Source organism: Poromitra crassiceps (genome assembly GCF_964638095.1).
Source record: "Poromitra crassiceps genome assembly, chromosome: 12".
NCBI lineage: Eukaryota > Metazoa > Chordata > Actinopteri > Beryciformes > Melamphaidae > Poromitra > Poromitra crassiceps.
This window is the reverse complement of record NC_139632.1, coordinates 6668343-6680166: the sequence shown is the minus strand read 5'-3', so window position 1 is coordinate 6680166 and position 11824 is coordinate 6668343.

Sequence of the window (11824 nt, the reverse complement as noted above, 5' to 3'; positions counted from 1 at the left end):
TAGTCCTTGACGCGTTGTCATTTCAGATTTGATGTCTTATTATTTCATATTTGAATACTGCGGCTCGCTCGTATGATTGTAGATATATCAATAGCCTTATCGCTTGTCACGTATCTGAGTCTGACTGCTGATTGTTGAGGTGTTTAATGAAGGGGTGTAGTCCAAAGGATGTTTTTTTTCTTTTTTCTAAAGATGACCTAATGTTCTTAATACGCGACTCCTGTTTAGGCTTGTCTGTTTTACCGGAAACCATTAGAGAGGGCAAGGTAACAAAGAGCATGTGTTGGGTACAATGTAAGGTTAGGTTAAGTTGATTTCATATGGACATCACAGAGCATTGGAGATGTAACATACATGTATGCACAAAACAACCAGATACACAGTGTTAAGTGTTTATAGCGGAACGCTAATTTTCGACACCTGTCCACAGGCGGCTTTTACATTAAAATCCACCCCAAAAGGACATACCCGAAAAGAAACATAATCAAATATAAAACCGCATGAGTAAAGCCACACATACAAATGTATTGACAGGGAAGTCACTAGATGCTGGAGACTTTTTAAGGGCAAAGTCACGACTTTTCATTCATTGCCAGATATCTTGACCAAACATGGAAGAGAGCTTATTTTAGGGCTGCTCCATGTTTTAGTGTATCTGTCAATTAATGCATTCATAATTGTCACAAAATTATCACAGCAGGTATTATACGTGGTTTACACAAAAAATGATATCCTTGTCACTTGATCAGTATAAGGATTTATTATGGGGGCTTTTCTGCTAAAGGTACATGTATTAACACCATGTGAACATTGATACAAGATGCTGGAGTGACATATCAAACCTTATCACCATCCTGTACTGTAACTGTCTACAGCTGATACTCACACATTACATCCCCACATACAGTAAAAGAACATTGTGCATTCCTCTCTAGTCTACTCTATATCTCACTCATTCCTGTTATACGTCCTGCTAAAACCCCATCCACAAACCCATCCACGCTCAAACAATCCGTTCTAACTCTTTCAAAGTGAACTATGAGAGATCCTAAGGAGCTCATTCTTATTTATGGTTCATTTGGTATACTTGCAGGGAACCACTGACTGGATAACATTACTTTATGTTTGTTAGAATTACAAAGTTATACAGTAATGTTTCTTTGTGTTTCTATCTATCTATCCATCTATTTATAGTATCTTCATCCTGAAACCAAATTCCTGGATGGTTTAGTCAAGATCTGCGTAGATCAACACATCTGTATTTCTTTCAATTCCTACAACCAGACTGTGACGCATTCACTAAAAGCTTCTCTGACTTTGACTAGCTGACCTCTCTGCACTCTGAGCTTGATGGTGAGACAGTGTAAGTCGCAGGGTTCAGTTCAATAGGGATGTTGTGGTGACGGGGAAAGAACGCAGAGGGGAAGCGTTGAGAGAGTAGAGAGGCTGAAGTATGGAACTACTGTAGAAGTAAACCTCATGACCTGACTGAAGAGCTTTCTTTGCTTTCAGTTGGTTTTCTTGTGCCGATTTTAGATCAGGAGTTCTTCCACTACGTCACAAGTCAACCTTAAGTTGTCCCCTGGATATTCCAACAGTTTTTCTTATTTCCAGAAAACAGAAGCTTGTTGGAAGCGCTGGTTATGGCTACTGTTGTCACTGTGAAATGATTGCAAGCCTGTTTGAAGCACAGCTCTCTGTTGTGTTACATACCGGCTGCCCAGTTATCTCAATATTCATATTCAGGTATCTGATGTGTCTAGGGGTTAACTGGCATAATGGTACGGTAACATGAGAAAGAAAACAACAGCAATAATAATAGTAATAATAATAATAATAGTTGTCAATTGAACCAGCTGCTCACCTGTTAGCTGGACTTGTGTAGCATGTATCGTCCCAGCTCTGGAAAAGCTCGGACGGTTTGATGCGTGAGGGTTCTAGCAGATCCTCCGCCCATGAACATGGGACAAGACGAAAAAGAAAAAGAATCCACGACGAGGCATAAACTCACATACGCGGTCAACAAACTGCTTTGCGGTGCAGCGGCAATCTTCTGTATGGGCCACACTGAGCTTAAGCCCCAAGGGCCCGGAAGAGCCATATAAGGACATGTACGTATCGACAAAAAAGCTCCCTCAGTACAAGCAGACCAACTTCAATTGACATCCAGCCAGAAAAATAGAAATAAACAGTTATTCTCATATCTAAGCTGAAAGGATCATATCTACGTTGCCGTAACATTTGCTGAAATGTTTTGACAAATATGTCTAACTTTAAGAACTCAGAACCTTTGAAAAACCTCCCAAGTTCTCAGCGCTTTTGTAACAAACTGTTTTTTTTTCGGTGGACATGCGGCTTAAGGGGTCGCGTTGACAGAAAGGGTTTAATTGAGCTGCCAGCGCCGTTCTGCAATTCATTCTCTATGGTAAGGACGCGGTAGGAACGCTGCTCTTCCCAGCACACCCAAGCAGAGAAAAGTTCAACTTTTGCGGTGTACCGCTTATCAATGTCACTTTTTCGACAGCAACAAATAAGCGCTGTGTCTGTGCACTCTGACCCGAAGAAAACGCTTCCTGTCCACGCGGACCCTTAGAGGGCCGGGCGACTGTCTCAGACATTGGCTCCTGGGGGACTCTACCTGTGGCTTTCCACCTGTTAGACAGCTTTCCAACTGTAGCTGCTACAAACATTATAGGGTCTCCATGACATGTACGTAGCATGCCATTAGGGCACTGATATGCTTGCTTATATTGCAAGTTTTTTGGAGCAAGGTTTTGGAGATATTTTGGCTGTAGAGATGTCTGCCTTCTCTCTAATACAATGGAACTGGATGGCACTCAGCTTGTGGTGCTCAAAGTGCCAAAAAAATACAATTGAAAAACTCAACAGCAAGAAATCATGACCCGGTTACTCAAGATAATCCACAGACCTTGTTGTGAGCAGTTTAATGTAGGAACTACTTTTGACCAAACTACACTCACTAGCTGCTAGCTAGTTCCCAAATGAAACTAGCAGCAGCTAGATAGCGGGTGTAGTTCGGTCGAAAATAGTTCCTACATAAAACTGCTCACAAGAAGTCTGTGGATTATCTTGAGTAACCAGTAACCTTTGAGCATCACAAGCTGAGTGCCATCCGGTTCCATTGTATTGGAGAGAAGGCAGAAATCTCTACAGCTCATATCTCCAAAACGCAGAAAACTAACACAAAACAATCTAAACGGATAAATAGCACTATAGGTGAGAGGGAAAATATGTGTTTTGGATTTTAGGGTGAGCTGTCCCTTTAATAAGATAATTGTTTTGTTTCTTTTTCAGATTATTGGTATGGCATTTCTACATGAGAGGGGGGCAGAGAGATGAGGACGACATGTGAGAAAGGTCCCAGGCCAGGACGCCATGGCCAAATGGTAGGCTACCGCTACGTGCTACCGCTACGTGCCCTCGACCAGGGTTTGTCATGATTCTGGTGTCCAAATACTGAAAGTTCACGAAATGACCTCATTTCGGTGGTTACATAATGTATGAGGATTTGCATCTAAATCAACGACCCAGAAGCAAAATGGCTCCTTTTGTTCGTTTTGTTGGGAAGCTGGAAGCTGTTGGCTTTTGTCCTGGTGGAGATGAACTTATGCCAGGAGGATGAATGTTATAACACCCTTTATGCGCTTTATACGATTGATGCAAAGAATGGTGAAGCACACTGTGGTGTTAACAAAATAAGATGAATTAAAAACAATTCAATATTCATTCATACAAGATAGGATCACAATTTCAGACAATATAACAATTTCTGTACAGATTTCATCAAGATGCAGGGAGTTGTAAACTAATTTGAAGTGGTAAGTTGTGCAATCGTTACTGACTAATTAGTTTCTATGTAATACTTTTGAATCACTTCCTCCTTACTTTTGAAACAACATGGGCGGATGAGCCTATTACAGTATTGTTACCAATACTTATTATGAAATTAATAGATAGCTGCATAGGAGCTATACTGCCAAGTCATGCTTTGTAGTTCAATTACTTTTCCCTCCCAACCAAAATTACCAGTTTCTCTGATAATTTCTGTGTAATTACACAGTTATTACCCTGTACTTTGTGTACTGTAATGTCAATTTAAAATGCTACCAGTATGATATTATATGAAAGAGGGTTAAAATAATCATATAAGGCCTGCCGAATATGATTTATATTTCATTGGATGAAAGGGGCCGATTTGACAGTATGAAACCTATAAGCCCTGTGGGTAACACTTTACAATAAGGGTCATTAAATTAAGAGTTAATTAATGCCTAATAAGCATGACCTAAGCCTTAATTAACAGTTAACCAATGTGTCTAGTCATTTACTAATCATGCTAATTAAATTAAATTGGTATTAATTCATGAATTATTTAATAGTTTAGGATTAAACCCAATATACACCAGATAGGAGGCGGGCCTCCCCAGGGGGGCTCCAAACAGTTTCAGGTGAGGCTCAGTGAATGGAAATGAAAACATATTACTTTAGTTATTACAAAAGGAGATGAAATAGAATAGAGCAGTGGTTCCCAACCTTTTTACACCAAGTACCACCTGAGAAAGTAGTTGGCTCTCCAAGTACCACCATATGACCGACGTTAAAATACAGTCTATTCAGCTATGCACAGTTCACGCAGGAGGCAAATTTATTCCAACCTGCAGCCTATGTGCAACCTGCAGCAGCTGCACTTGTGCTGGGTTGACTGCTGTCTTCACCTCCTTGTGCTTCATCGTTGCTGCTCTCCTCTACTACAGCTCTTTTACGATTCCCTCCCGTTTTGATCCACTTTAGCATCCCTCCTCGTCTTTGTTCACCACTTGTGTAACCATGCGGGGCGGGCAGGTAATTGTGCATGCGCAACAGGTATAGTGTCCGTCAGAAACAAATATTTGTTTCTAAATCTCAAGACAACAAAATAAACCTCAATTTCAATGATCACAAGTTTATTTTCATTTGTAGTATTATTTTGATAGATAAACATGTTTTACAATAGATTTTAAAGTTGGGTTTATTTCATAATTTAAACATTGGGATTCCAGGGATCAAGTACCACCAGCAGGGGGGGGCACAAGTACCATCTACCTTGAGAAACACTGCCAATAATATTAATAATTATTATTATTATTTCACTTTCACATGTTTGAAAACTACTACTAATGACCACCATGGATTTTGCACAAAAACTAAAAAAAAAAAAAAAAATTGATTTTCACAGAGCCTTCCAAGTACCACCAGCAGGGGGCGCAAGTACCACCTACGGTACGCGTACCGTAGGTTGGGAACCACTGGAATAGAGGAAATGTTTGAGTCAGAGTCAGAAACATAAATGCCTTCAGCAGACCTTTTTATGTGTTTGATGTAGTCTGAAGTCAAACAGCAATATCAGACTATCTTGGCTCAATTATTGAGTGTCTATGGGATCAAATAACATAATCACGATCCCATAGGCATCTAGGAATGAAGCAAAACTAAACAAGTAACCTGCACGGGGGGCTGGTCCGAGGGCCAAGGGGAGGCCTGCAGTGACAGACTTTGAAAACCTCTGTAGGCCATTACGGTTGCTTAATGGTTAGGGTTAGAGTTAATAACTCAGGGTTAATTAATGCTTAATAAGCATTAACTACTGTTAACCCTTAATTTAGTGAGCCTTATTGTAAAGTGTAACTTATGAGATTCATACAAGATTCATTTTCTAAATTCTCTTTTATGTTGGTGGCTTATAAATTACTTGCTACCGTATGTTTGTTTTGAAAAGAAGCTGAGTCAGGGAGTTACGCACCAGAATTCCAATGTACGTGTACTATCCTGTACCTGCATGTGCAAATGGCAATACATCATGCTAACAAACATAGCTTGACATATGAGAGGCAGAACGTCTCATACTTCTCTCCAAGTGAATCTTGCTTTAGGTTTCAGTAACGTCTAATTGCTGATACAGTGATTGTTCTTCCAGGGAAATCCTAGTCAAGAGGATGTGATGCTTATTTTTGTCAGCATTATATTATGGTGTAATTCAACAAATGACACCACAGAGGTGGTTGAATGCAGTGGTTCTGAAATGGGGGTCCGGGGCCCCCCCAGGGGTCCATGGCACTTTGCAAGGTGGTCCGCGAAAAGTTTTCGGCAAAATAAAAATAAAAACTTTTTTTGTTGTTGCAAAAGCTTCATGGTTTCAACGGAAATATGTTATGCTTTAAATCTAAAATGGTTCATGGATTACATTCTAATCTAACAAACCTATCAATTTAAAAGTCAAGCACATTACCGTGGAAACAATTAAGCTTAGCCCAAAATCACAAATCAGAATGAGGGGGGTCCCTGGTATATTTTCTATCTTGTAAGGGGTCCTTGGCTGCAAAACATTTGAGAACCTCTGGTTTAGGGTTTTCACTATAAAGTGCACACACACACACACACACACACACACACACACACACACACACACGTGCGCGACACACAGAAACATCCATTCTTCAGCTGAAATGAAAGCATCACTTTGCTGCGTACGATTGTGGATCTAATAAGCCTGCCCGGCAGCTCCCCTGCCAAATCCTGAATCCCGGCGGAGTGTGGTTCTCTGAGCTTTCCAGGAAGACAAACACACGTCATGTCGTTTACACAGGCTGGGAGAAATCAAATGAAAAACATATGTTCTCATTCTTAGAAGGGAAAAATACTGAGATTTCAAGCCAGGAATTCTTCTACTGACTTCCTAGTTTTTGCTCACTATTTGTGTGCGGTTGCTATGTTGGTCATCTGAGGAACCACCGTGAGTCTACTTAGTCAGCACACAAATATCCTGATATGTTTTGAATGTTTGGCTTGTTTCTAGCCATTCATAGCTACTGTACTCGCACTCTTGTCCTATGCTTCCTGTAGTGATATTTGCCAATGAAATCGGCTGGCGTTTGCTCGTTTGATTACGGCAGATAAGGGGAATAAGAAAATGGTTTCCAAAATAAGAGATCAACAGAGGAGAAATCAGTGGCAGGGCGACATGGCGGAGTGGAGGGATGACATGCAAGTTGTGTGGAGTGTCACTGTCGCAGTGTGTGCCAAAGGTGTCAGGCTTGAGACACCCGATTACCAACGTGGCAACGCTCTGGAGACACTCGAGCCAACGGCCGGCCTTTGATAAGGCCATTGTCACTACTGTACAATGTCATTGTCACTGCTGTGGGCCAGGAAGAGAGGAAGTAATAGTCTTTCCTAGCATGCGCGTGTGTGTGTGTGTGTGTGTGTGTGTGTGTGTGTGTGTGTGTGTGTGTGTGTGTGTGTGTGTGTGTGCGAGTGAGTGTGTGAGTGAGAGAGAGAGAGTGAAATGACCTGATTTCTAATAAAGACAACAAGCAGAAGTCCAGACGAAGGTTTCGTTCTGAAAGTGGCTGAAAGTGCCAGTGTGGGTAACTTGGAACCACATTCGTTTCTCATTTGAAGGCCATTCTAGCTGTGTTTCAGTTTCACTTTCAGTTTATTTGTAAAAGGACAGTACACATTAATCAACATTACTGTAAATGTGCCAGTCTGAGCCAGCTGGCTAAAATCGCAACTGCAGTCCTTTGGCAAGATGTTATAAGACCATAGACCTGAAACAGAAGCATTCAAAGTAAAGTACAGTTTATTTACCACATAATATATCAAAACAATGATAAAATATCCCATGAACTAATTAGAAGTGATCACATGTTTGATTTGTTAATAGCCAGGTCTTGAGTTTTTTTTTGTAAAGGTGTGGTAGGTGGCACACTATCTTATTTCAGTTGGTAGGGTGTTCCAAAACTGAGTGGCTCTGACGGCAAAACAGGATTGACTGAAGGAGCTGGTCCAAAACGGTAGAGGTGGGGGGGCCGTGCCATTTAGAATCTTAAACAGTAGGCAGCCAGGCATCAGTGCCTCGTCAATTTCTGCGGCCATTTTTGGATTCAAGACACTGATGATTATTCTCGTTAAGTTAATTATAGACCTGACAGTAGAGTTGGCTCAGGAAAGATCATCTCTAATCTGTCTGCCCTGTGACATCATCATCTCCTATCATCTGCTTCTGCTGCTTCCAGCCCTCAAATGGTGCTGTGTCTGATTTGTGTGAGTGTGTTGTTTGTTTGTGAGAGTGACTCTGTCTGTGTGTCTGTCTGTGCGTGTGTGTGTGTGTGTGTGTGTGTGTGTGTGTGCGCGTGTGCGTGCGTGCGTGCGTGCGTGTGTGTGTGTGTGTGTGCGTGTGTGTGTGTGTGTGTGTGTGTCTGATTTGTGTGAGTGTGTTGTTTGTTTGTGAGAGTGACTCTGTCTGTGTGTCTGTCTGTGTGTGTGTGTGTGTGTGTGTGTGTGTGTGTGTGTGCGCGTGTGCGTGCGTGCGTGCGTGCGTGTGTGTGTGTGTGTGTGTGTGTGCGTGTGTGTGTGTGTGTGTGTGTGTGTCTGATTTGTGTGAGTGTGTTGTTTGTTTGTGAGAGTGACTCTGTCTGTGTGTGTGTGTGTGTGTGTGTGTGTGCGTGCGTGCGTGCGTGCGTGCGTGCGTGCGTGCGTGCATGCATGCATGCATGCGTGCGCGCTCGCGCGTGTGTGTGTGTCAGAGCTATGCTATGATGCACCACTGCTCCCCAAACCTGAGTATGTGTGGAGTGACAGTTTCAGTAGGACAGCTGGTTCGATGTCATCCCGTGACACAGTATCGCAGCAGGATGACTGGAGAACGAAGGCCCTCTCCTCTCCTCTGGGTGTCCCCTTATACGGCTCCTTATATGGCTTCTGCGATGCCAATGCGCGCCAGTTTCAGAAGCGTAAACACAGAGGGAGGCGCCAGGCATTCCTGCTGGGGAGAAAGTCACGAGGCGCTTCACAAAACAACCACACACACTCTCACCTCCACTCTTGGCATCCTGACAGGAGTGGAGGAGATATGAGGGTTCACCTTCTCAGAATCTCTTCAAATAATGAATCTTCCTCCCTTCCTCCCTGTGTTTGTGGTCCATTCATGAGTATTGGTTGTGATGATGACACACAGACCCTCCATTTCCTTCTGATCTAAATAATTGACTGATGATAATAATAATAAGAAAAATCCCCTGGTAGACTTCCTGTTTGAAACATCAGAATTCACCTGCTGTTGCCAGGAGTGTCATTAACCAACAACGTAGGCTAGATGAATAACAGGTGAATCATTATGTCTTCTCTACTTCCTCTTACTTAGACAGTGTCATTGTTTTTTTCCCTTGCCCCTCCCACTTTCTTCCCCCGCGGGCTTTGTTTACTCCTTACGCCTATCACAGGGATCTTTCATGATCTCTGGATCTCTATCTCGGCCCATCACAGGGATCTTTCATGATCTCTGGATCTCTATCTCTGCCCATCACAGGGATCTTTCATGATCTCTGGAGCTCTATCTCTGCTCATCACAGGGATCTTTCATGTGCACATTTAAAGGAAGGAATCAGCCGCAAAATAAGCCACCCATAAGCAGAAATGGGAATTTTACGACGAGATCCAGGGAAATCCGACAAGACAGACACCATGCTTTCCCTCGCTACCGTCATAAACAATCCTGTCAGCGTCTGATCACTCACTGCCAATGAAAGTTTATTTGTGTGAGCGTGGGAAGTGTCGAGGGAAACCATGATCGCTTCGAGGGATTGACATCATTATAGTCAATGACAAATAAAGGACATCCTCGGGGCGATGCACTGACACAAGTCTTGTTACCGCAAAACAGGCCCAAACACACCTGAAACATGAACCTACAGTATGAGCTCAGGGTTAGATGTTGCGATGCAAGCCTGGTGAATGTGATTTTAAACATGCACCTGTAGCAAAGCCCACCTGCATACATGATGGATGCAGATGCAGTTGCAGCCACATGACATGTATAATTTAATCTCGGAGAAGTTACAGTTCTGCTTGTAGAACAGATGTCTGACTGTGATTTGGGCTAAAAAAAATCAATATACCGATATCGAATCGATATTCATTTGAAGGAACTGGTATCAATCCATAAATCCCAATATCGATGTTTCAATATAACGCCTTTTCCCGTAGATGCTTGAAGCTTTAACCCTGTTAGACTCGTGTGGTTTGGTTCTTCCCTTCTTTGAGAATCTCTTTCATATCCAAGCAAAATTGCTATTGTAACTAAAATATTGATATCGCATGGAATCGGAAATCGAATCACGACCTTGTGTATCGGAAATCGTATGGAGTGGAGAACTCAGTGGTGACACCCAGCCCTAAAGATTTGCACAATTTCCCCCATTTCCATAGAGAGCCAAAGTAAAACAATAAATAAAAATAATGGTGAACGTTGAGAGACGATACTTTTTTTGATCCCATTTGAATTGTGCCACAGATTATGATGTTGGTCAAAAAAATAATAATAATAAATAAATAAAACTTTGCAAGTCAAGAAAGTCACAGTTTGTGGTAAAACTGTGGCACTATAAGTTATAAATCAGAAAGACTACGCACAACCAGTCGCATAAGTGACGTCGCTCCCGCCAGTCCACGTTGGTGTTGTTGTGACGTATATTGTGCGAAACGAGAGGTGTACAATAGTTGATTGAGCGGTTTCATACAAAACTAAACATTACGTTTTCAGTTTCGCGACAAACTGCGACTTTCTTGACATGCACAGTTATGTTGTTAAATTGACAAAATTGACATGTGGACCTCACGGCACAATTCAAAACGGATTAAAAAAAAAGTATCGTCTCTCGCTGTTCACCACCATTCATATTTTTTTAAGACCTTGGCATGGTGAGGCAGGAAGTGTGACGTCCACTTTGTCACTCTATTTCTCCCATGGGGGTCAGTGCCAGTGCTTCACGTGCAGAGGCGACTGGCACCGCCAGCTTCCGGTTGACCCCAGTCCTCCATGCCACCTAGCTGTGGTCCGTCACGTAACTCTCTTCTCGGATCACGATGTCCGCAGCAGGTCCGCTTCCATTGAAAAGAAACAGTGAAATCCCTTGATCCTCTCTCGCACCAGGGGCCACAGCGACCTGCTCATGCTCATTACACCCACACAAAGCAAGATGTGTTCCCCCGCTCAGTCTCATAGAGCAGGAGCTGAGCACGCCACACATCGCTGCGCTGCTGAATATACTCGCCCTCGAGGAAAACCAATAATGTGCACGCTCAATTAGGTCATTTTCCTGCTGTGAATGGTCAAAGTTCTACTGACAGGCCGTCCTACGCCTGGTCCTGGTACCATTAGGAGATGGGGGGGAACTGTCCATCATTTAGTTGAGATGACAACTGATGCACATGACTCAGTTAATGCCGTTTTCCAGATCGTGTGTGTGTGTGTGTGTGTGTGTGTGTGTGTGTGTGTGTGTGTGTGTGAGAGAGTAGGTGTGTGTGTGTGTGTGTGTGTGTGTGTGTGTGTGTGTGTGTGTGTGTGTGTGTGTGCGCGCGTGCGTGCGCGCGTCAGGGTAGGAGATTAGCGGGGGCTCGGGGCAAAATGCCCCTAAAAAATCAAGAATTGCCCTTGGAATTGGGGTGACGGGGGCTTTTAAATGCCCCCATAAAATAAAGAGTTTAATACTTTCTGTATTTTAACATTATTCTGTATTGCGTGACTTGAAAATTACCATTCCTCCTAGTAGCGTTATTTACCTGAGTGACAGGCAGCACAAGCTACTGTAGCTGGCCAGCTAGTTCACTCATGTTTTTAGCCAAGTACATTAATAACATGCCGGACAATCAACAGTGTTGTTGAGATAGGAAATGGGGATCTTTAACTGTGATTATTTATGAACTTTTAGAAATAAAATATGCTTGAATAAGAGTCATTGATTGGTCTGTCATGATACATAGGTGC